The sequence below is a fragment of the Octopus sinensis genome, linkage group LG7 (genome assembly GCF_006345805.1).
Source record: "Octopus sinensis linkage group LG7, ASM634580v1, whole genome shotgun sequence".
Taxonomy (NCBI): domain Eukaryota; kingdom Metazoa; phylum Mollusca; class Cephalopoda; order Octopoda; family Octopodidae; genus Octopus; species Octopus sinensis.
In genome coordinates this window covers 81,655,531-81,683,283 of record NC_043003.1, presented here as the reverse complement: position 1 = coordinate 81,683,283, position 27,753 = coordinate 81,655,531, and the positions used below count along the sequence as shown (strand labels likewise).

At 34.2% G+C, this 27,753-nt stretch overlaps 1 protein-coding gene across 1 annotated transcript in view; it reads right to left on the bottom strand.

Annotated features, from left to right (window-relative positions):
- The window catches only part of LOC115214031 (carbonic anhydrase-related protein 10-like), a 613,696-nt gene extending 593,850 nt beyond the window's left edge, over positions 1-19,846 (bottom strand). The window contains exon 1 of the mRNA XM_029783053.2: positions 19,784-19,846. The gene's annotated coding sequence lies outside the window, so the exon portion shown is untranslated. The remainder of the gene's footprint in view (positions 1-19,783) is intronic.
- Between the last annotated feature and the right edge of the window lie 7,907 nt (positions 19,847-27,753).

The following is a 27,753-nucleotide window of genomic DNA, read 5'->3' as shown; positions in this document are numbered from 1 at the left end:
GATAGATAGATAGATAGATAGATAGATAGATAGATAGATAGATAGATAGATAGATAGATAGATAGATAGATAGATAGATAGATAGATATACATACATACAACGAGGATGACATTCCAAAAGCTGACGCAGTTTGAATAGGAAACGATCCCCCACCCATCATATTCTCTGAACATTGCCCCATCTGATTATCATTTTTTCCGCATTCTTTAAAATCCTTTGGACGGAAAAATATTTAATTTCTTTAGACAATTTGAAAACTGTACTGGGGGAGTATATTTTTGTCACGGACAAATGAATTTTGGAAGACGGGCCTTGCAAGTTACAAGAGAGATGGAAGAGCATTGTAGAAAATGAAGGAGAGTATATTTTACATTAAAAAAGAACTTTGTTTATCTTAATTTTGAAAAATATAAATATAAAAAGCCGCATTTTTATAGAACTTTACTGTGTTCAAGTTGATATAACTGTTCACGTTTCCTTATTATTCCTTTCTGGTTATGATTTTCTAACTGTCAATAGACTATTAACGTTCAAAGACTTCAGCAGAATGCATACAGTATTTACGGCATGTTGTACTCTTCCGTTATAGAAGTTAGCAAAGCATCGTAAGAACTAACATTGGATAACATCTCGATTTGTTAGATTTCATAGTTTATGTTATATGTGGTTATATCTGTGTGTTGAATTGTTATCGGTAGTAAAGTATTAGTAAACTTCTCATAGTTACACAATAAAATTACAGTAAAGTCTACATAATCACACTTATTTTTAGTGTAATTATTTAGCATTAAGTAACGCCTTTCTATTTTTCTCCGGTCTACAGTATTCTAGTGAGTTGTAACGGTTATTTATTGTAAATGCATGACCAATCGACGAAAGAAGGTCGTTCTTCTGTGACCGATGCAACAGCTAAGGTGATGAAGATTTACATATCTACATTGGAATTTCTATATCACAAATTTCGTCTGAAGTATGTTCCGTGATTTACCACTCTGAGGTTTCGTGTTTAAGTAGAGGTTATATTCATATATATAATATATTCTTGGAGTTCAGTTTCGTGTTTAAGTAGACGTTATATTCATATGTGGAGGCGCAATGGCCCAGAAATTATGTTGTATTTGATATCCCTATATTTGTCTTTAGTATTCAAATATATGCCATTTCTGTGGAGGCGCAATGGCCTAGTAGTTAGAGCAGCGGACTCGCGGTCATAGGATCGCGGTTTCGATTCCCAGACCGGGCGTTGTGAGTGTTTATTGAGCGAAAACACCTAAAAGCTCCACGAGGCTCCGGCAGGGGATGGTGGTGATCCCTGCTGTATTCTTTCACCACAACTTTCTCTCACTCTTACTTCCTGTTTCTGTTGTACCTGTATTTCATGAGGCCGGCCTTGTCACTCTCTGTGTCACGCTGAATATCCCCGAGAACGACGTTAAGGGTGCACGTGTCTGTGGAGTGCTCAGCCACTTACATGTTAATTTCACGAGCAGGCTGTTCCGTTGATTCGGATCAACCGGAACCCTCATCGTCGTAACCGAAGGAGTGCTTCCCATATTCACATATATAATATATTCTTGGATTTCAGTAAGATATCGCGTTGAGGTTTAGTAGAGGTTAAATCTATGCTGAGTTCAATTTTATACCTTTTTGACAGTTACATTCATCACCTGAAACGCGATATTGTTTAGTTGCTGCATACGATAACTATGCTTAAATTAGTTCTGCATCATTAGAAAAGTGATTAATCCATAACATAATAAGTAAACTTCGACACGATCGCATATTTTCTTTATGACATTATCGAATTTGAAATCTTTCTCATATTTACAGAAACTCTTTCTCTTTCTCTCTCTCTCTCTCTCACTTACACCAACACAGTATCTCTTTCTCTCTTTCCCTCTCTCTCTCTCAATATATATATACACATTTACACACACACAGAGAACGAGAATATACAATGACAGATAGACAGATAGATATATAGATAGATAGATTGAGGCGGGTAGGTAGGTAGATAGATAGATAGATAGAGATAGATAGATAGATAGATAGATAGATAGATAGATAGATAGATAGATAGATAGATAGATAGATAGATAGATAGATAGATATGGATAGAGTGCGTTTGTCTGGACACAAAAAACTCTAAGAACTGTAGCGCAATCATGAGATATCCAATTTGATCCCATGTGATGTATCTGTAGTCGAAGCCTTTATAAATAGCCTTTTGTCTGCCCTATTACGGTGAAAGCATTTAAATGCGGTGTGAACACCTATCGGATGGATTCAAAAGGTTAGCATTGTCGAATATTTCACGTTTCCCCAAGCAACTCAACTGACACAATGAGCAAATCGTATGTTGAACCGGTGTCCGGTCTAGAATTTGGGAAACCGGGTGCAAGTCTCTGTAGACCATTGAAAACATAAAGACAGACCAGTGGAAAATCACATGTCTAAAAAGGAAACCTTAATATTTTTCTGAAGTCTTGAATTTAAGCGTAACCCCAGCCGCAAGCGCGAGCTATACGACACACCTGTACGCCGTACGCTATAGGCGCTTAATTTACCAGCCCATCTATAATATTATTTAATAATATTACTAGTATTATTTCTATTATTAAAACTATGAACAGACAGAATATTTTTCGCATTGGCCAAATATGTTTAGTGGTATTTCTACATGCACTTAATAATAAATAAATGCGCCCTTTTAAGGCCTAGCCAGGCTCATGAGCCCGGCCTCCCGGTTTTAATGCCGTATGTGTTCCCCAGCTGGACGGGACGCCAGTCCATCGCAGCGTTACTCATTTTTGCCAGCTGAGTGGACTGGAGCAACGTAAAATGAAGTGTTTTGCTCAAGAACACAACGCGTCGCCCGGTCCAGGAATCGAAACCACAATCTTACGATCATGATGCTGACACACAAACCACTAAGCAACGCGCCTCCACAAATGCGCCCTTTTAAGGCCTAGCCAGGCTCATGGGCCCAGTTTCCCGGTTTCTATGAGCTATGTGTTCCCCAGCTGGACGGGACGCCAATCCATCGCAGCGTTACTCATTTTTACCAGCTGAGTGGACTGGAGCAACGTGAAAAGAAGTGTTTTGCTCAAGAACACAACGCGTCACCCGGTCCAGGAATCGAAAACACAATTTTACGATCATGATGCTGACACCCTACCCATTAAGCCACGCGCCTCCACAGATGTTATTAAATGAGTTCAAATTCCGCTGAAGTTTAAAATCGACTTGCTTGCTCCTCTAAAACTTGCTTCTCTTATACCAACGTTAAAAAGTATTATTATTTATCGTAAAGTATTATTATTTAAAGCGGTGAACTGACAGAATCGTTGGCAAAATGCTTAGCATCATTTCATCCATATTTACGTTTTGAGTTCATAGGCTAACTTTGCATTTCACACACGCAGAGTCGATAAAATAAGTACTAGTCGAGCACTGGGGTCGATTTAATCGACTTACCCCGCCTCTCAAATTTGTTGGGCTTGTAGCAAAATTTCAAATCATCATTTTGACGTCTTTCATGTAACCCGTTATTTATTTGTGAGATATTTTTATAAACAGATATTGAAGCGTCGAGTGAGAACAGTTGCTTTCACAGTTATCCTATAGCGTTCGAGATTTTCTTAATTTCTAAAAATATACTTTATCTATTTTTTCGTTTATCTATTTATTTATTTTTTAATAACTAAAAGTAATTTCGCTTTCAAAATTTCTTATTCAGCTACATAATTGCTTTTACTTTATTTGTTACTATTTTCTGTATTACACTAGCTGCTGCTATCTCTTCCCCTTTAAGCATTTTGTATCAGCCCATCCCCCATTGTCTCTACTCTGTGTTCATGATAGATTCGCCTCTTTGAAGTAACAAATTCTTGCTTATGATGTACTCTACGAGACCAGAAGTGACCCAATTTAAGAGAAGGAAGGAAGAAGGAGTACAAGAATTTCAGCCCAGTGATAAATTCTATTACATACTACTAGCTCCAGGCAACAACACTCAGAACGACTGACCTATATAGATGCGAAAGAAATTATATTCAAAACTCTGAAGCCTAATTGCATAGTCCCTCGTTCATTCGCACTGCCTGAAGCTTAAGGCAATTTCTTCTACTATAGCTCCGGGCCGACTAAAGCCATTTGAGTGGATTTCGTTGAAAGCAACTATAAGAAGCCCATCGTATATATATATACGTATATATATTTTTCTCTCTCTCTCTCGATATATATATATATATATATATATATATATATATATTATATATATATATATATATATATAAACATACACCGCTTTGCGGTTGAGGCTAGGCTTAAATTCAAGACTTCAGAAAAATGTTAAGGTTTCCCTTTTAGACATGTCGGTTTCCACTGGTCTGTCTTTATGTTTTCAATGGTCTAAAGAGACTTGCACCCGGTTTCCCAGATTCTGTCCGAACACCGGTTCAACATACGTGTAAATATATATACATATATATATATATATATACATAAACGTGTGCCTCTGTATTTGTCCGCATGACCTTCGGCATTGGTTCGTTTACGTTCGCGTAAGTAAACAGTTCAGAAAAACTTTGTACCTGTGTGTGTATGTATGTATGTATGTATATGTATATATATATATATATATATATATATATATATATATATATATACATATATATATATATATATATATATAATATATATATATATATATATGATGTATTGTGAATCTATGGAAAGAAATCCCATAAATCTCAACAATTTTATTAAAAATGTAGAAGCAAAGACGTTAAAACACAAGAGAAATTTAATTCATGCAGACGATCGTTTCGCACAATGATATAAAAAAACATGCAAATTCATGGCTGAATTGAATTAAATTACTTAAATTAATTATAAATCAATGTACTATTCAGTGCTAGAAGAACGAAAACAATTTTTATAAAGGACTTGAGAAAGAAAATACCAGAATAAAATCTAGGAGATTCATATTTATCCTTATGAGAAAAGGAGATCTAAGTCCAGTTAGGCATTAACTATAACTAAAGGCTATAACGGTTACTTGAAAATATAAGTAAAAGTGTTTTCAAAGACGTTCGCTCTATTCTTCTTACTCATCTATAGAGGGAATTCTCCGAAACCACTTTTGCTTATATTTTCAAATAACTGTTATAGCCTTTATTCATAGTTAATACCTAACTGGACTCACATCACTTTTTCTCATCAAGATAAATGTGAATCTCCTAGATTCTGTTCTGCTATTTCCTTTCTCAAGTCCTTTGTAAAAAAATTGTTTATACCTCTTGCACTGAAAAGTACATTGATTTATAATTAATTTAATTTATACAATTCAACCATGAATTTGCATGATTTTTATATCATTGTACGAAACAATCGTCAGCATGAATTAAATTTCTTTTATATTTCAACATCTTCTCTTCTCCATTTTTAGTAAAATTATTGAGTTTTGGGGGATTTCTTTCCATAAATCCACAACACATCATATAAAAGTATTATTTTCATATTCACAAATTTACGACGGCAAACTACCAGCAAAATATCAAGAATCAATATTAGAAATCGTTTTTAGAAACCTCCAAATTAAAGGACGAATCTAATTCAAACTTTTTACACACACACACACACACACACATATGATTTTATTTAATTTATTCAAACCACTTAAAGAATTTTTCAAATTCGCACCAGGCTTCTGTTTCCAAAATGTATTTCTGTTGTAGTTTTGTTTTCTGATGATGAAATCGTATTCATTTTTTGTAGAAATTAATAATAAAAAAAGTTACAAGCATTTAAAATTGAGTAATTTTAGCCAGTTGAAGCCTTCATTACCAGACATACCGTAAGTCGTGACTGTTTATCTCCATGGGAACAGCGTACTAGATTTTGTGGTCTCTCCAGCTGCTAAAAATAGCAACTAAATCTTCGTTAGACTACGTCACAACGTCTAATAAAAAACAAAAAAGACAACATAATGTGCCACAGTACCGTTTATTTTCTCGCTTCAGACAGATTTCAGTGATTCCCACTTGCTGATTGTTCTTAATAATACCTAAATTAATGTAAATTTCCGAGGATGTGAACTTTTATCGATTCTCACGCCACTTGAAACACTTACGCGGCGCCATAGATGTTGAGCTTTCTCTTTCTTTGTAGTAAAATTTGTTTTACAAAGTCTGATAGTGGCGGAAGATTACTGTCAGGAGGATTAGCATCAGCATCGTCATCGACACTACGCTTCATAGAATAACAACATTTGAAGTTAATTCCTTTTTTCTACCATCTTTCTTTCAAAATTTGTTTACAATTTCATTATTAGAAAAGAAAAAGTGTTTTTAGAATCGTGCGCTCAATAAAGTATTATTTTAATGACACATACGAACTCAGCACCATACTCATCGTCGATGTGAATTTAGGTCCTTGTGTAGTTAAGGATGATTTGGATGCTATTTTTAGCTGGACGAGAGTCTAAATATTGGTTCAGCATGATCTCCCCTTAAGACAGCCACAACTTCCGATAAATGAAGCAATGAATACTACGAATGTCTGAAATTACATCATTTCAAATGTTTATAACATTTTTACTATCAGTATCAATCCGATTTTCATATCTGCATATTTGTATATAATTACATACAAATATACACACATACGTAGACACACAATTCAAGACTCAAAACCAAAATTTAGTAATTAGCCCTCCTGTAGAATTTTAAAATCAGCAAGGAGGGAAATATGTATTTTAGTTAAAAAGCATAGTAAAAAATACTGGATTGGAATTTTAGCACAAGACTAGCATTTTCGGAAGTGGGGGTAAATCGATTATACCGACCCCAGTGATCAAATTGTACTAACTTTATCGGCTCGAAAAGATGAAAGGCAATGTCAACATCAGCAGCATTTGAACTCAGAACATACTTAGAACTGTTGGTTTCAAATTTTGGCACAAGCGCTGCAATTTCGCTACGTGCTAACGATTCTGCAAGTTCGTCCCCTTCTAAACGATGAAGTGGAAAGCCGACCTCCGCTAAATTTGAACTCTGAAGCCAAAACCGGGAGGATTGGTTTTTAACATTTTATCCGACACGTTATACTGTGTTTCCAGAGCCATGAAAATAATATATATATATATATTATTTATGCACCCTATTCAAGCCTGCCCCGGTTTCCCGGTTTCTGTGGTGTATGTATGTGTTCCGACCACGAGTCCCCTGCCCTAACCACTGGGCCATTGCGCCTCCACACACACACACACATACATACATACACACACATACACACACACACACATATATATGTGACCTCGTGAGCACCGCCAGCAATTTTGTTTCCTCTATCTTCCCTTCTCGGGATCTTTCCTTCTCCTTTGTTTCCGACAAAGAGCTCCGCTCGAAACGTTAAACCCTCCTCTTCCCTTCTTTCCTGAGCGTCCAATAATACTTTATTTGTTCCACGTCCTCCCGTTGCTGTGTTTTTTTGTGTTTTCTCGTTTGGATTAACTATATATATATATATATATATATATATATCAGAACAGCAACATTGGAAACGTGTTAGTGAAGAGATCACAGATACAGTAACGAAAATGTTGACGCTAATGCTTAAATTAACAGGTGTTGTGTGTTTTTGAATGACTAATGTGTCTTCCTCGCCATAATTGCTTTAGTTTCAGCACATAGCCACAGATCGAATCATTTGGAATTTACTTTATTTCTATCAGTATATTTTAATAGGCTATATAATTAACCTACCCTCTACCTACTTCATATGTTCAAGCGTCTAATTACACATCAAATTAGTTTAGAATATTTTTTACTTCTCTGCAGACTGTATAATAGGACATGTCTACTTAAATTTTTAATGTAATTCACGTCAATAGGCCGGTAGACTTGCATCTCCATTTTATGCTTGTGTATGTATGTGCGTATGTGATACTTGCAATTATGTATGAAGATGTATGTACATATGTATCTAACAATAATCCTGTACATTTATATGCTGTCGTTGATACGTCCAATCATTTTTTGAATGCAATTTCGAAGCAGCTTCAAACATGTGATTTAATATTTATTCTAGTTACAGCGGTATGCATTTGTTATTTTACTTTTTATGCAGACTAGCCGATGGCAATAATATACCAAACTCTATCGTAAAAATCATTACATCTTGTTACCCCTGACTCCAGCAGCGGAAATTCTTTACAAATCTACATTTTAATACAACGCCACAGCCCATGTATATCTGTTTTTCCCAATTACCTTCAGGTAGCATCTCTTCTATTCTCCAGTATATTCCTTTATCTATTTATAATTCTATAATGATAACATATATTTTATAAGATTTTATTTTTTATATAATTTACTTATAAGATTCCTTGCAGTCGATATATATGCGGTTACGAGGTTACATGTTTACTACACTGAATACTTTATGTCTCTAAACTAGATTCGTTACATACATAATTATGTCCACTTTAATAGTTAACATTAAACCTTATATAATTAAATGTTGTCGCCCAAGTGCTTTCAGATATTCATAGTCGTTATATTATCTTTATTTACATCCGTATCGTAGGTTCACATTCTACAGTTTTCTTTAAAATAAAAGTCTCTTCTTTAATTTTTCTTCGTAGAATATTTTTGTTAATCGTGATTCATAATTGTTATATCCTCTTTGCTTTTCGATATAATATTTGTATCGATGCTACGATTTGCATTTTTGTCACCAATGATTATATTACTCTTTCACTCGTTTCAGTCATTTGACTGCGGCCATGCTGGAGCACCGCCTTTTATTTGAAGAAACCGACCCCAAGCCTCATTCTTTGTAAGCACGGTATTAACCCCATTGGTCTTTTTGCCGAACCACTAAGATACGGAGACGTGAACACAGCAACATCCGTGTCAAACGATGGTGGTGGGGACAAACACAGACACAATGACACACAGATAAATACACACACACACACACACACACACACACACATATATATATATATATATATATATACGACGGGCTTCTTTTTTGTTTCCGTCTACCAGTTCCACTCGATCCCTTTCGTCTTTGGTCGGCCCAATTCTGTAGTAGAAGACACTTGGCCAATGTATCACGCTGTGAAACAGAATCCGGAACCACGTGTTTGGGAAACAAGCTTCTTAGTTCGTACATAGTCATTGTAATTGGTCTTAATGATAGCAAAACAAACAATATCAGCAACAACACAACAATAATAATGATGATGATGATGGTTGCAAATTTTGGCACAAGACCAGCAATTATGGCACGACCCCAGTGTTCAACTAGTACTTATTTCATCCTCTCGACCCCGAGAGGATGAAAGGGGAAGTCAACCTCGGGGGGATTTGTATTCAGAACGTAAGGACGGGCGAAATGCCGCTAAAGCGTTTTTCCCGGCATGTTAGCGATTCTGCCAGCTCGCCGTCTTCAAATATTGATAAGTTATTATTATTTTTTTGCCAATAACTGGTTACACGTGTCCACGATAGATCAACAGAGTAGACTGTCGGGTTTTTCCATGCACATCAAGAGTGAAAATTTTCCTTTCATTGGTTTCAGCGGAGCTTGGGTTAATGGATTTAGAATGTTTTATCAAAACTCTTCCGCATTTTGCGTTTATTTAAAATGTGTTAGGGATATATCATCAGCAAAATATTATACTCTGGTCAACTGCTCGAATCAAATCAACTAAAATGAACTTCGCCATGCGCTGACATTTGATAAATACCTCTATCCTTGAGTTTATCTAAAATTAAATTTGCTTTTTTCATAATAGTTGGGTGACAAATACAGTAAACAATGTATTTCATTTTGTTCTAGACAATTATAACACTAGAACATTTTAAATCCTCGCGTACTTTTTTAAATGTTTATGCTATTCAACTTCTTCTTCAAACAGGGAAGATTAAATGCGATGATTAAAGTACCTATTTTTAAAATTTCTCTGTCTCTTGAAATTTTTTTATCATGTTTTGAAACTATATCGCACTGTTTATAATAATAATAATAATAATAATAATAATAATAATAATAATAATAATAATAATAATAAAAACTTATTATTATTATTATCATTATTATTATTATTATTATTTTGTTGTTATATGTGCTGTTCTAAAGCTTTCCAGGATTTTTATTATCATCAAGCTGGACATTTTATTCTGGGTGTTACTTATGATGAGCAACGATATATTTTTAAAGGAAAGGATACAAAACCCTGAGAAGGAAAATTTCGCTAAAAGGATTTTGTTATATTTGACAACTTGAAATATTTTGAAAGATTTTGAAATATTCTTTGGTTGGCAGTTTTTTCTTCAGATATGGGTGTACCCATGAAAATATTTTTTTCTCTAGTTTTGATACTTTGGGCGGTTCCTGGTATCTTGATCATAGCATTTATGAGTGCCACTTAGTATCATTCCCATTCCCAAGGCTCCGATAATCACAGTTATAATTCTCATTTATAGATCCTACAGGTTTGAAATTTCCAGTTCAATGTGTTTGTATTTACTTTTAACTTTTCAGGCGTTTCTACGGTGTTCTTGAAGTCGACTAGAATTGATATTTCTATGAGCAAACAAACTTTGTTACGGTAATTTTTCACCGAAATATTTCGTGTATCAACCTGAATAATACAGTGAGTTTGAATAGTACTGACCCAGATAACAGAATTATTTTATAGTCGCACCAGTTCTTCTTATATGAGAGTTTGAGCTGACAGCATATGAACTAGTGCAAATACTGTACAAGTCTACCATGGTGATTCGTATACCCATCTTAGGCTAGCACGTAGCAGATACGGATGAAGTCGTCAGTTTCTCTCGAGTTGTACCACAAAAGGGGCAGGTAGGGTCAGCACCAATTGTAAAAATGTTATCTAGATAATTTCTTGCGGGCAAACACTGATCCTAAGCTGTTGTAAACAGCCAACCACTGAGATGGTTGTCTATAATAGCCAACCATTGATAGGTGGTTGTCAATGTCTATAATGGGTTATTTATTACGTAATGCCTTTTCAATATATTATGCATTTCCACGATTCTATTTGAATTTGATTTAGCTTGAGATTTAATTTGACTTGATTTCATAGGGGTTTCTTCTGTTTCATTTACTCGCACCTGTCTCAACGATCTTTATTCCCTTTACATATTTTCTTCTGATACTGAGTAGTCTCTTGGCACTTATGCGCAGACAAGTTCAAGCATCCGATCGTTATTGTTAAATGTCTAGCCTATGGCTACTGTCTTAAGTGATTATTTCAGCTTCATCATTTCACATTATCAACCCTTTCGCGGGATATATAACCCGCTTAAATCTGCCTTTCAATGACCCATACGGTACATTTGAAAAACTTGCCTATTTTTGTTAAATTTTACTGATGTAATTGATGAAACATTTTAAGATGTTTTAGTTCTAAATCGTAAATTGTATGACCAAGGTATCGCTAGCATTGATCCTGCTTCTCGTATTTAGGTTAGCTATAACTGTCGATAATATTCTTTCCGTATCTTTACGTGCATTTGTAGGTCCCAGATTCCATCTCCATTACACACATAATTAGTTAAGTTCTTTCTTCTGGGTCTAGTGCCTTGATTAAGGCAGTCTTGTTTTGATTTACGTTGTACTTTTCATGAATTTCCATCAAAGAATGCGGATTTAACGAATTTTTCAGGGTTCTGTTTCAGGGTCACTAGACTGTTTTGCTATAGTTAAAAAGCTATCCCGTTTCTTGATAGATTTCACGAAAAGCTTTAGATCAACATTGTAGTTTTGGGAGTATTTGTTCCATCGCTTCTGGAGAGAAAATTACTCCATTTACCAACCAAGTTTTATCAAATGAATATGGTGTACTTGAAAGGCTTTTGCTTGGAGTTATCCTTTTAGAGGGAGTTTTCATGCCTTGATTTACGGAAGTGGTCAAGCCATTAGTAATCTTTTCGACATTCCAAACTAATTTGACTCTGGGAGGGCGAGGACATGTTCCATTTTATAAAGGCGACGACCAATCCAGTATGCAGTTTATTTACTAAGGCTTTCCTATCTCCGGCTAGAAGTACTTTGATAGTGGTCCCAACACATGAAGTTACTGGGAAGAAGAAAATAATGTTCTGTTTTTCCTTTTATCCCAAATTACTATCGTTGCTTTTATTACTGATTATATTTCATAGCATTGTACAGATTTATAGCAAGGTCACGTGCTAGTAATACAGTACATAAAGTAACATCATTTGTATAGAGTGCCTTTCTCTTTTATATATGTTATAGTATTTGTAAGCAAGTATCTGTTTACTTATGTAGATGTGGGTAAACGTTATTTATTGTAGGTTTTCTGTACGGTACCGTTGGTGAATGTTTATAGTTACCAGTTCTTAGGAATTATGTTTATATATATATCCAGCCATCTATTTAAAGCTGTACTCAGCTATGATACGACCACACTTGGAATCGCATCATCAGTTTGGAACCCCTAGCTTGCTCAGAAGATTGACCTCCTGGAATCTGTTCAGAGACGTGCAACCAAACGCATGCCCTTCATCAGACACCTACCATACTCTGAGCGCCTTGCTTCCCTGGGCATGGATTCATTGAAGCTCCGGCGTCTGGCGATGGACTTGGTAAACACCCACAAAGTTATCAACCACCTCACCAACAACAACACTGAACACGTTTTTGATCTCGATGTGTCCAACACACGTGGACATGCCTACAAAGTCAGAAAGCAGCACAGCTCCCATGACTTTCGGGAACATTTTTTCACGCTCAGAATTGCTGAAGCATGGAACTAACTGCCTACGTCAGTTGTTGACTGCCATGATACTGCATCCTTTAAGGCCCTCATGCTTTTCGAAATCCGCCGAAACTACACCTGATTGTCCCCCTTCCATACTCATACACATAAGTGTATGTCATGACTCATGCACTGTTCTTTTCCTGACGCTTGTACATTACCCTATGTACTATACATACACTTTAGATGAGTTGTAGTACACCTGAGCACTGTACACAATGTTTTATTATTATTATTATTATCATTATTATTATTATTATTATTATTATTATTATTATTATTATATTATTATTATTATTATCCACTGATGTATTTAGGTGTTTAATGGGTGTATTTTGCAGTAACATATATTCTCTTGGGGGCGTTTCTAATTTTCTCATTTTTTTAAAGTATCGGCTACACTTTAAATATTTTATAGGGGTGTAGATTGTAAAAATTTTAACACTTCTTGCGTAGTTGATTTCAGTTCTGAAGTGATTCTGGATTTTCAACTTACAACTTTAAATCATGCGGGTATACAAATGAAACCAGATTTGGTGGCCCTTATTATTATTATTATTATTATTGTTGTAGTTGTTGTTGTTGTTTTATATGTTTGACTTTTGCTTTGTATTGGCATAAGTTGGCTCCAAGTCTCACCCAGAGACCTCAAAAGACAAGTTAGAAGTTCATGTTGGTATTATACTTAGGGTGTCATATATTTGCCTTTGTACATAGTATAGTTCTAGAGATTGTTTAAGAAAACAAAATTATAAGTGTTTTAAAATTTGAGATTACATAGACAGTATTTTACGTGGGATATGGACAGTTCCCATGAGCACTATCTTTTGAATTTCTGCCATTTTGGGGATTTCCTGGTGTCTGAGTTAGGTAATAATCAACCCCTTTTGCTATCATTCCTTGGGTACCTATGCAACAGGTACTGTTTTAGTCTCGAGGCTCCACAAGATATATTTAAATCAATTGAGACAGTCATATCAATGAGGTGGCATGATTTTTGTCTGAAGTCTTACAATATAATGTCTGGCCTAGTTCCATATCTCATTCTGTGAGTTTGAAACATGAAGTTCCAGAGGAGTTAGATGCGATCATTTTCAAGCACTGGACTTGGTTTGTGTTCCCACCAGGTTTTTTTTATCATGGAGGAGGTACAAGTTTTGCAAATAACGCAGTGAATATGTTGTGAAGCTTTATCATGCCTGTTTGAGATGCTCTGCAGGCGCAAGAAGAGTGCACATGGCGACAACATGATCAATGGTTTCATTTTGTTGTTGACATGTGTGCAGCTGCCGTTCTTTAATATGTTGGCCTGGTAGTTTCTTGTAGGTAGGCATTGATCTTGGTCTGCTATGATAAACCCTTCTGTTTCAGATTTTAAGCCAGAAACCACTTACCATTGATGGGTAAGGGTTTTTGTCAATATTATTAGCTCTCTTTGGGTATTTGCAATTGAGAGCTTTCTCTTGTCATTTATCAGTAAGAATATCTAAGGCAGAAGTTTTAGCACGGGTTTTCATACGCTTAGCATTTTCTGTGCTTGTTTCTGGTACGTCTAATTCCAGAATTTGTTGTATTTGGAATTCACTTATATAATCCTCTACCTGTTTTGTTACTGAGTATGATGCTTTCGTGTTTTCATGTTTTGAGACAAGTTTTAAGATCCAATCCTCAAAGTTTTTCAAGTAGGTATCTAGGCCAATTGTGGCAATCTTCATTGTAATTCCAATTGTAAACGTCCATGGTCTCCTTTCCATGGCAGATAAAGTCGTTCTACATCTGCCTTAGGGTGGTGCATTCTATGCATTGTCAACAATTTTCGTATTTTTCTGTCAAGATTACATATTGCAGTAATTGACCAGTTAATGAAATTTAAACTGTAAATCATGACTGGTATGGCTAAAGTATTGATTGCTTCGATCCTGTTTCTTGCATTCAGCTCTGTCTTGAGTATTGCACTTACCCTGTGATAACATTCTCTTCTGATCCTTTCCCTCATTACTGAATATTTGATTCCGTCCCATTCATACACTACTAGGCATTTGTAGTTCTCCTCTGGTTCTAACTCCTTTATGACATTTTACTGGTTAAGGTTAACGTTAGATGTTTCTGTCATTTATCTTTTGATAAAGGTAGCTTTTACATTATTACTGTTATTATTATTGTTGTTGTTAATACAGTTCTATATTTAAGAGATGGCGAATTATGTGCATTATTTACATTTGATGGATATGTGTACTCATCTTGTTTGTTGTTAACACAACGTTTTGGCTGATACACCCTCCAACCTTCATCAGGTGTCTTGGGGAAATTTCGAACCTGGGTCCTCATTCCTAAGGTATTTTTCAATGTTGTTGTTGTTGTTGTTGTTATTATTATTATTACTCTTATTATTATTATTATTATTATTATTATTATTATTATTATTATTATTATTATTATTATTCAGGCCATTGCCTGGAATCGAACTCGGAATCTTGGTGTTAGTAACCCGTGCTCTTAACCACTACGCCATATTTTCATCGAAAAATACCTTAGGAATGAGAACCCAGGTTCGAAATTTTCCCAAGACACCTGATGAAGGCTGGAGGCTATATCAGCCGAAATGTTGCATTAACAACAAACAAGATGAGTACAAATATCTATCAATTGTAAATAATGTAAATACTGTATTGTTGTTGTTATTAATATTATTATTGTTATTATTATTATCATTATTATTATATGTTTGGCTTTTGCTTCGTATTTGTACAAGGTGATTCTAAATCTCACCCAGAGACATGAAGAGACAACAAGTTAGAAGTTCAAGATGGTATTATGACTAGGGTGTTATACATTAGTTTTTGCCCAGTGTATTGTACACGAGAATGTCTGTCATATCATAAATTAGAAGTTTGTTGTAAAAGTAATTTGATTATCAGATGATAGTCTGGTGTTAAGATGACAGTAAAAGCTATTTTCTGTTATGTACATTTAAAAGTATTTTGACAGTGTTTACGGATTGAAATGTTTGGGGGATTACACAGACAATAGTTTACGTAGGATAATGGCACTTCCCACGAGCACTATTTTTTAAATTTCTTCCATTTTTAGATTTCCTGGTATCTGAGGTAGGTAGCAATCAGTCTCTTTTGTTATCATTCCTAGGGCACCTGTGACAACAGGTATAGTTTTAGTCTTGAGGTTCCACATTTTTATTTCAAGATCTTTATATTTGCTCAGTTTTTGGTAGGACTTGACAGATACCTTTATGTCGATTGGTACAGTCATATCAATGAGGAAGCACGATTTTTGTGTGAAGTCTTTCAATATAATGTCTGGCCTATTTGCATCTCTTTTTCCGTCAGTTTATATGGTGAAGTTCCAATGAAGTGAAATGCGGTCATTTTCAAGCACTGGCGGCGTGTTGTGTTCCCACCAGTTTTTATCATGGGGTAGGTTCAAGTTTTGCAAATTACCCAGTGAATACGCTGTGTTGCACTATCATGCCTGTTGAAATACTCTGTAGGCGCAAGAAGGCTGCATATGGAGACAACATGATCGATGGTTTCATTTTTTTGTTTACATACACGACTTGTGCTACTGCCGTTCTTTAAGATGTTGGCCTGGTAGCTTCTTGTAGGTAGGCATTAATCTTGGGCTATGATAAACCATTCTGTCTCTGATTTTTAACCAGAAGACACAAACCATCGATGGGTAAGGACTTTGTCAACATCGGCATCACCATCATTATCATCGTCGTCGTCGTCATCGTCATCGTCATCGTCATCACCATCATCATCATCGTCGTCGTCGTCGTCGTCGTAGTCATCATCATCATCATCATCATCATTATTATTATTATTATTATTATTGCGACTCATCAAACTCGGTGACTCGCGTGCAATAAAATTCTTTTGATTAGACATTTCAGAACGAATATTGTAACATACCGAGGAGGATTATTATTCAATCGCTGAAGGCATTCTATGTGCATGTCAATGTGTATGGATATAGATATGTGATATATTACTGAGCATTTGTTTGATTCAGTCACGTTATAAATGGCGAAGAAAGTTTTCTTTCATCTTTAAAGTGGTGTTACGCACATTGCGTTGCTCATTTGAACGCTGTCAACTAGACAATGTGTATCATCAGCAGATTTTTGCTCTGTTTCTCCTTAGACAAATATTGTAGCTACACGGTACACTGACAAATTCCAACATTTTCCTGCATTCCAAATATCAAAATTAATCCCACTGTACAATTCATCCGCCTTTTCTCAAACGACCATGAAACCGATACATAAATAATCACATAGATCACGTTTTACTTATAATAGCTAACTCCACGTACTTTTCCTTACCACTACTGAAAATTCTTATACCTACAATGCTAAGACAAACATCATCAGCATGTAAAATTCCAGTAGCTTTTCTGCAAGACCAATCCCAATTATGACATGTGCCCCTCTGGTTCTTTCAGCGACAGGGTGCTCAATAAATAATTGATAAGCATCTGCTAACTTTGCAAAATATTCCTTTCATCCATTTCTCAACATCCTATATTTGTTGCCCATTTTGCATCCAAGTTCTGCAATGCTCTCACAAGGAAAATCTCTTCCAACTGAATTCCACCATACATACCTATCCTGTTCAAAAGTATCTCAGGAAAGAAACTAATATGGCTATACTCCTGAATATGTCTTTTCTATTAAATTCAACAGATACGACAAAGAGTTATCATCCACCTTACCAACATTGCCTCTTTCTTTTTCTGTCGTTCTTTTCTCTAAATTTTCAGAGCTATACCCCAATATCTGAAAACGAACTACGACATAACCTATGAGGAACAATATCTTTAAGTCTGTAAAATACTGTTTTCTTGCATCATTTTGAAAACTTCAAAACTACATTTTGTTAAATAGAGAACTGATTCGCAAGATGTCACTCATCAGCACACCTCAGCCACTGGCACGCGTGTTATTTCCTCTCTGAAACTTTTCACCTTTATTACAGAGCCATTTACAACACAGAGTTAACTAATTTCGTACTACCTATACACAACGCAGTTCCCAACTAGCGCAAGCGCACTCCACTTCCAACTGGCGCAAGCACACGGGCAGGTAACTGAAGACCTGGGCAACGACGATAAAGGAGGACCTCTCCGAAATCTCAGGTTCACAGATGGAACTGCGAATGCTTCGCTATCTCCAGTGACCTCGCACAGGACAGTCGAGCGTGGGCCGCCATGGTTCATGATGCCGTTAGGACCAGAGAAGCAGCCGGCTCGACCCACCCTGGTGAACGCCGTCACAAGTACAAGTAAGTACCTATACACGAACTCCCAACACAACGTCCTCGTCTCTTCTTATCTGCCATTTTTTTGTCCAGCTCACCCACAAAACCCACAAAATCCGTTATTAGTCCATTTACAGTACAACATCTTTCTGGAACCGCCTCCTTCTAAATGGTTTTCATGATTTATCAAAACGTTTAAATGTAAAGAAATTGTCATTAATTTCAGTGTAGTTCAAATCTCATGAGCACAACCTCTTCCTCTACAGGTCACAATGATATGTGTGCGCGCGTGTGTATATATATGATAAATATTTCTATGTTAAAAATCGACGCATTCTTTGTGTATGTGCCTCACTGGATGTTTTAATGGAGAAATAATACAGATGAAATTTCAAATTTTATTACAATTTATTGTCTGTTGTACTGTTCACATATTAACTACTTTCATATCTGGAGCATTATTTTGATAGATTCAAACTATATAATACACAAACATACACACATACACACACCAAATGTGGATGAGATGGTATATATGTATGTATGCATGAATGCTGGCGTATGTGTGTGTGCGTATGCGTGTGCGTGCGTGTGTGTGTGTGTGTATTGGTATTTATAAGTTTACGCTTGCGTACGTGTGTTCGTGTGATAATTGTCTTATAGTGTACGGATAAGGTTGTTGTGAGCTGGCTTCGAATCTCCTTTGAATTATGCCGCTAATGCATATGTGAAAAACTTGAGTAACAAAACAATCACACTTCCTTTTTATCAATTTGATGTCTTGTGACTCTTCAAGTAATCATTATACATTAGCAAAATTAATATGCAAGCAAACGAAACTATCGACAGCAAAGTGAGAATAAATAACATTTTATTGCAGAGAAACAAAAAGATTAAATAGATTGGCAACTGAATTTGAAATCTTAAAAGAAAGAAATATTTTGGAAAATGTATGCACAAATAAACAAATAATTTATTTACAGCGAAACAACTGATTAATCAATATTTAAAAGCAGGTACCATTTATTTTCAATCATGTTCTTAATGCGAACATGATACAAACACAAATGCAAAATACAAAAATGAATCTTAGCCTTAGGTAATAAACGAAAAGGAAATATAAATGTAAAGAGTTATCGTAAAAGACCTTTTTAAGAAAATCAAGTATATCAACATCAATGAAACAGTATTAGAAGCAATCCTCAAAAACATAGAAAAGATAGTAAAAATTGCTCATTTGAATCAGGTTTAGGCAAGCATAGAGTATGCAATGTTACCCTACTCATTAAGGTTACCTATTTATATTAAATCCGATCGTCACCACTCAGCAAATTTAATATTGAAGCAATGGCAGAAATGGCAGAAAAGACGCTCTGGGTCATTTACTTAACCAGTTATATATATATATATATATATATATATATATATATATATATATATATATATATATATATATATATATGTATATATATTCTGGAGAGGCAGGCGAGATAAAGAGAGAGATAGAAAGAGAGAGAGAGAGAGAGAGAGAGAGAGAAGAGAGAGAGAGAGAGAGAGAGAGAAAGAGATTCGTAGAATCGAGAGATTTGGATTCAAAAAGGAAAGAAAATGCAGAGTCAGAAATTATTGGGCAACGTCATTCAATGATGCCTTCATGAAGAAAAATCCAGCAAAGTAACTCACATAAATAAGACTGGCCTGGAACATTCCTTTGATGTCGTTTCCCTGGCACACCTGAAGCAGACAACGGAAATATACATATAGAGCCAGGGTGGTGGTACGGATATGAGGCATTCAACGGAGGAACACGAGGCAAAAGGAGGAAAATGACTGCTCGCGAAGAGAGAATATTGGATGAGTGAACACTGTATTTAGCAAGCAACCGTTTGCACACATACTGTTTTATATATATATATATATATATATATATATATATATATATATATATATATAAACAGTACGTATGGACAGAAAAAGTAATAGAATAAGAAACAAAAAGAAAAAGTATAGGAAGAAAAGAGGAAAGAAAAGAAATTTCCTTGTAAACAATTTGGTTCCGAAACTATTCACATTTACAGACATAATAGCTGACATTGACACTTTAAGTACATAGCTAGAGAAATGATACGAAGGAAAATGTAGCCTGAAGACATTACGCTCTGCTTACTAATAGGCCATTAACGATTTACCTTTCGGAAAAATTTGCATTTTTTAAAATTTCTAATTTGACATTAAAAACACTTTGTGAGAAGAAATTTAATACTTTTCTGATTATATTTTTATAAAGGGGAGAAACATTCCTCACATTTAAATTTTGTATAATGAAAACGGACGAACATCTATTTAGAACATTTCTGCGTATCGAAGGGTGCGTTTCAATAAATGGATATAACAATATATGCCCAGATCTCGATATGATCCAATAGTTAAGAAACATAATTCAGAATAATACAATAGCTGGTTCGATGCCACTACGCCACATATTAGGAAAATGTCCATAAAAATTTTTTTTTTTTTTTTTGGTATAAGTCAGATGAACTCTACGGCGATTCAACTCAGTCACAGAAAGCCTAAGGATCACTTAAAGAGCACAATTAACTGAAGGCTACTTCGTCGATTACACACCAATGAAATGAACGAGTAGTCCCTTTGATAAAACAACTACAATTCTTATAACCTGTCATCGATATCAATCTAAACAAACAATATTTTTCTCTTTTTTTTTCCTTTGCGTTATTCTTTTTTAGTGGAGCCGGTGTTTGAAAGGAGTGTTTGTATGGATTAAATAATGACTGCATGTTGTGATTGCAGGGGCTTAGGACGTCACAGATAAATTTAATGTGACGCGAATGAGCAGCTGTATTACTTCTGTTGTCGGGGTACCAAGTTTAGTGAGGATTTTGAACAACGGTTATCCATCGCATGCTGACACAGGTGATAATTTAGTGTATATCTCCTAGTTCCTTAATGAAACTTCATCTTATTGACCCCTAAAATACCAAAGGTCAATTTACTGACCATAGATATAAACTCGGAACAGAAAGAGGAACATAAAGGGTAGGAAAACTGATATATGGCCATCCATCTGATACAAATATTCTGTCAAACCATCACAGGCAATAAAAATTTCATAAATATTTAGTTAGAAAATTCTGCCACATATTACATAAGTGTCGAAAATGCTACAATGTCATTTAACGTTGATTACATAAACAAACTTATGACGTAATCATGTCTTTAAATATTTGAAGTGCGATTAAGTTGAAATTTGAAGGTAATGCAAAAACAAAAAAAAACAGGATTTTCAAAAACATATACTTTGATAAATTTACTTCTAGAGCCTGAAGAAAGAGAAACGTTATCTCATAGCTCAAGAAGTAATGCTGAAGAAATAACAGACTGGGTTGAAAGTATACTGAACATGTCTTTCGCGTCATATACTTTAGAACAAATTATTTCAAAATATAAAGGAAAAGAATAAGCAAATGAATACACAGCTTGTTACCATTATTGATCTTCATTCTATATGTTTGTCATGATCCTTATAGTTTTCAATTGCATATATCAAAAAGTATTCTTTAGAGCATAATATCACAATGTAACATATTCTAGAAAGATAAATTATATTTACTCTGGCTTATTTTAAATTTCTACCAATATTATTTCTTTTGTGTCTGTACGTATGCGTATGAGTCTGCATTCGACTGCATCGAGTGAAGTTATGATTAGTGTTTGATAGAATAAGCAAACTTTGGAAAATAATGTTTTATATATATATATGTATATATATATATATATATATATTATATATATATATATTATATATATATATATATATATATATATATATGAAACTGGTCATGCTCAAAGAAGAAGTATAAAGTTTCAAAACAACGGGAGACTTAGATTATTTGCAACTGAGAAATATCAACTATAAATTTATCCCAGTAGGTTATTTCGATGAAAGAACCATTTTGAATGTTTGAATGACCTTCAAAATCTGAATGAAAATCATTCAACTTTCGCAAAATCCACAAAGGAAATATAACATATATTTGCATTATTATTATCATTTTCTAGCATAATCAAAATGTCTGAATATTATTATAGGAAGTGCATAAGAACAGATTTAGAATTAATAAAAGTTAAATATACAATTTATATCAATGAAATTATTATTCTTCATATATTTGAAAATATTATTTGTATATTTCTTATATTTCCTCACATTCTTGAGGATTTTATTAATTAATATACCATCTTCATACATTCCATATTTCACATTATTTTAAAGAAAACCAGTTACCAATTATCAATGTTGCTCTAGATCGCATGCGTGTTAGAATTTCATCTTGTCCTCCGTTCTAAGAATACCAAGATCGTAGCCATAATATTACGGCATCAATACAGCTGCCTAACAACCTTCAATAGAAAGCTGGCAATTTGACCAGTCAGAAAATTTTAGGAACGACATTCAAAACACAATAATACTAATATAAAATGTAAATTTATACCATTTATTATGTGGAGAATATCAATTCATACAGTAATATATTTCTACTTTACGTTGTAAAATAGCTTCAACAAATCTCGATCTGGTTAACGTAGTTTTTCTTTTAGAAAACTATAATTTATGAAACTTAGGTTCAATATTTACTTAAAACTATTATTTATTAAACTTCGGGTCAATATTTTCGTTAAAATAAAGTGGCGAGCTAGCAGACTGGTTAGCATGCCGGACAAAGTACATAGCGGTATTTTGCCCATTCATACATTCTGAGTTCAAATTCCACCGAGGTCGACAAATTAAGTATCAGGTAAGCACTGGGTCGATGTAAACGACTCACCCACTCCATAAATATTGCCGACCTTGTGCCAAAATTTGAAACCAATATCTTCGTTAAAATCGTTGTGTGCAAGATCATTATCTTAATCAAAATTTGATACTTAACAGTAACGTTAATGCAAGGTCGAAAAGTTTTCGGTTTATCCTCATGTAGTTCATCATCAGTATATCATAAATTACCATGTTTTATTATAACAGATGATGATATCAGTTACATGCACTAAAGTGTTTGAAAACGTTTACATCGTTAATTTTTATAAATTTGACATTTAGTTTCATCTTCTAGAATTCAAGCTCGATATTTTTTTTATTATGAAGATAATAAAGGGTGTAAGTGCGCAGAATTGTTTTGCGCGCCTGGAAAAACGCTTAACAGCATTTTATCCGTCTTTGCGCTCGTTCTGCGTGCAAATTTCGCTGAGGTTGAATTTGCATTTTCTTACACGTGGCGTTGATAAAATAAATATTAGTTGTAATGGACTAACCGCTTCCCTTAAAAGTGTTGACTTTGTGCCTATAGGAGAAAGGTCTATTGTAAAACTTATAAGAGTGACGAGATGGTAGAACTGCTGAGCGTTGGAAAGAATGCTCGTGTATTTCTTCCGACTTAGTATGTTCTGAGTTCAAATACCACCGGAATCCGCTTTGTCTTTAATTTATTCGAAGACGATAAAATTAAGTAGAAGTCGAGTAACGAGGTCGATGATAGTGACTAATTGCCTTCCCTTTTGCCTACATACGAAGCAATAATTTAAAAAGTGATAAGGTGATAAGGGGTACTAATGACAGGGTGAACATAATAGTAGCAAACGCTTATATCAATGACAATATCTCAATTCTATATATACGACTGAAATATTTATTCCATCTTGTAAGCACTGTGATTAACTTGTTCAAGTAAAAATCCAACTAATATTACAATATTGAGAATGAATGTTGCGATGATTTTTATAGAAAATAATTTCGTTCAATCAACAAAATGTTTTATATCCTGTGCAAACAAAGGTATTTCATTTCACAAGCAAATAATACAGGATTCAATGGTATTATTTAACTTGTAGTTAAATAAAACACAATATACTGTATAATAATCAAGTTAGCACAATTTAACGTTTGATTAGATTCATAACCTATTGGTTTCATGAGGCGCCTATCAAGGCCACACCTATCCAGGATATATTATGAGAGAAAGAAGTGATTTCAACATAGGTTCACCATCACTCGTAGAATTTTCCGTGTTACTACTGGTGTACAAACAAATTCTGTGAAAAAATTACAAACCTCTGACCTATCTATAGCTATTATATCCACTTGGCCATCCAATTCTCATAATGTGACTTCCCATTCTGTTATCTGAACTAATAACGATTATTATAGAGATTACTTAAAAGGGAAGTAGATGCAGAAATTATTTCCGGTTGATCCTAATTTATGGTTGTTCAATTCTGCCTCAGCTATGGCAACCAAAAACATGTGAATGAATTTTCGTAAAAAGGAAACAGTTTAAAATATATAGAAGAGACCTGTTCTCGTTTTCCTATAACACATTTAAATTATTGCACAGTTTAACAAAACCACTTGATTCATGGTTTGTTTTAGCGGAGTCGTGAGAGAGATTTGATCTTAGGAAAACATCCTCACTTCCTGTCATTAGTCTCAGAAGCCTTTAAAGGATGCTCATCTCCCTCTTCTGCCTAAACTATGAAACACATAAACATATTGATATTCTAGAGTTATTTTGACTCTAAGCATTAATATACAATCTGGTATAGGTATTTCATTATTATTTTAGCGTGAAAACATCTCATTATATTCATTCTTGTAAATCCAGGCATAAAATGTGTTCTTAAAAACTAATCAAAGATTCCCATGCATATAATTCAGAACATATAGTGATGATGAGGAAATTCTGTCTAGAAAGAAGCATCATTGTGACGTTTTTTTAAACTGTTAATGTTACATTGTAGGGAATATATCTTTGAAAGTTTCAGATCTTACTGTTGCTTGCAGCGCACCCAATGCACGAACTTATTCATGTACTTAGAATTTGTGCATGTGTTAGCTATTTATTTTGTCCAATAGTTATTCATATGTGTAAGAATTTTCTCAAAGAGTGAAAATTAATTATGATTATTTAAAATGCATGATAAGTGCATACTGGATTTTAGACGAATTTACAAGCTCTTTTCCCTAGAGGAAACAAAACTGAGCACTACAGAAGTATCAAGAGACTGAAGAAGTATCAAGAGACCAGTGGTTAATAGAGGTGCGATCGAATTATAGTGTAAATATTCTAATATAATTGAAATAATCCTTTCGAATATACCCATAGACTATCATATTTGTATGAAACTGGAAATAAGATACAGTGACACCCATGCCGTAGTTTTGCTCCAGTAGAACTCTGATGAAGTATACTAAGCACTAATTGTCATTCCAACTATAGCCATCCTGTGTTTTCTTTGTACGATACTAATGTCTAATGTTTCATTTCTTTTTATAGATGTCCAGCTTACATTCGAGACAAATTTAGCTGCTATTTCTAGCAGAGGAAGCGAAAACGAAGACACCTCCTCGTTAATGCTTGGGAAATCTGCATTGGATCTCGCTGTGCATCAAGGTATATATTTTGTGTGTTAACAATTTACTAACATATCTGAGAATATTCAGCGCAGTTGTCGTGATATTTCGCTATGTTAGATTTATTAAACAGAAAGATAGATTACCATACCAAAACACTACTAGAGACAAGCCAAGTGAAATCATGTGGCTCACTTCAGCTAAGGCCTTCTAACACTGAAGAATATTAGCTTCTTGATTTAATAATTAAATGTGGTCTTGATTATAATCAGAGGAAGCTAACTTCTGCAACCAAGTCATGTAGATTTCAATGTGGTACGTATATGTGCACCACATTAGTAAAACATCACCGATTTTTTTAATATAAATCTATGTTACACAGTTTTTTTTCTTTTGGTTAACCTGCAAGAATAAGGTGACTAGCAAATCTTAGCTTGAAATGGAGTGTCTAGAAAATTATAATTAGTCTCTGAATGTGCACAATTGTAGCAATAACAAATAAATCCCTTCTGAAACACACTTTACTGCTGTGAATAAAACATAATACAATATAACCCCTGACACTCAAGAATAGAGGATGATCACAACTGGAACACATTTGACCATAGTCTAGCAAGTCAGGATTAACCTGGGGTTAAAAAGCAATCAGCATAGACAACAACCTTGACAGAAGTAAAAATGAGATGCTTGTACAAGAAAATTAAATCTTATATAAAAATATGAAATATAAAAACGCGTTGGAGAATGAGTTCACATTTAAACCAGTACATATTAACATTGCCCTTAAGAGTTTGACCGACTATCCATCACTCAGTGAGTTACCACTTAGGGCTTAACAAGCTAGCCAAAACACTTAAGTAAGTGTCTCAGATTTCACAATTACAGTAATCTTCAAATCTCTACATTTGATCTGCAGCACTATGGTTTCTAAATTCCTCACAATTTGAAACGAAGCACCAAAATAAACAAATTAGAAAACAGATCAATAAATATAATGTTCCATCTTCAAGAAATTAGATGTTATTCGATTACCCTTGTGAGATTCTCCTTATACATATATATATATATATATATATATATTATATATATATATATATATATATATATATATATATATTCATATATATATATTCATATATGAAATTATTTTATTCAAATATAAACTTTTATTTTATTCAAATATAAACAATGTATATTGTGTATTTATGTCTGTATGTCCGTATGTTACTGACTACAATAAAAATATTACTGTATATTTAAATTCTTCGAATTAAATATAAGTTCATAAAAGAAATAAAATGTTTTAATTTTTAAGCGTAAAGAGAAAAAAAGGTTGCGTATAATAATACGCTCATATGTTTACTGTGAAATATTGCAGTTTGAATAACAAATATTTTTCACCATCTAATATCACACCCTCCTTACGAAAAAAAATCGCCATTAAGTAAATAATAACAATAACATATGCAAATATGCGACTGATCTTTCATTTCGAGGATATAAATCCGGTGAGCAGATGATTAATCATCATGAATGTAAAATTCTCAGGCAACTATCACTATTTTAGCGACAATATTGTATTCAGAATTGTTAAATGTTTTGGCTTTGTTTTTCATTTTTTCAACTCGCGTCAAAGCAGAAAAACTATTACAAAATTTAACCAAACCAATTTGATTTCCATTTTCATCACGTAGTCATATTCGTGTAATTATTAGAACAATGTAGTTTCCTTTATTTTCTTTCTACTTTTTTTTTGTATCCGTTCTTCATCGGATACTGATGAATTGAACTTAACTTGACAATTATAAATCGTTTATTGTATAGGTATAGAAACGTTTCTCTAATATAAATGCACAACTAATTACGAGAGTGCATTAGAACATGCACTATGCAGAAGGATCGGTGGTGAGTAGAAAACTGATTGAAAGAGACAATTGTATATATATATATAATATATATATATATATATATGACCCTCCGCAAATCCCGAATTTTATTTTGGTTTTTGCGGGAGCAACTGCCTCCGAAGACTCATATTGTCGTTCAATGCTCGGAATTAGTAGATGGACAGCCGACAACTGGTGAAGGGTCGTTCTTTATGTTACTTGTCCTGTTTTTCATTTGTTTTCGTATTTCATGTTGTGTACGATTTCTGACATCCTGTGCCCATATATCCATATATATATATATATATATATATATAGTTAATCCAAACAGAAAGCACAAA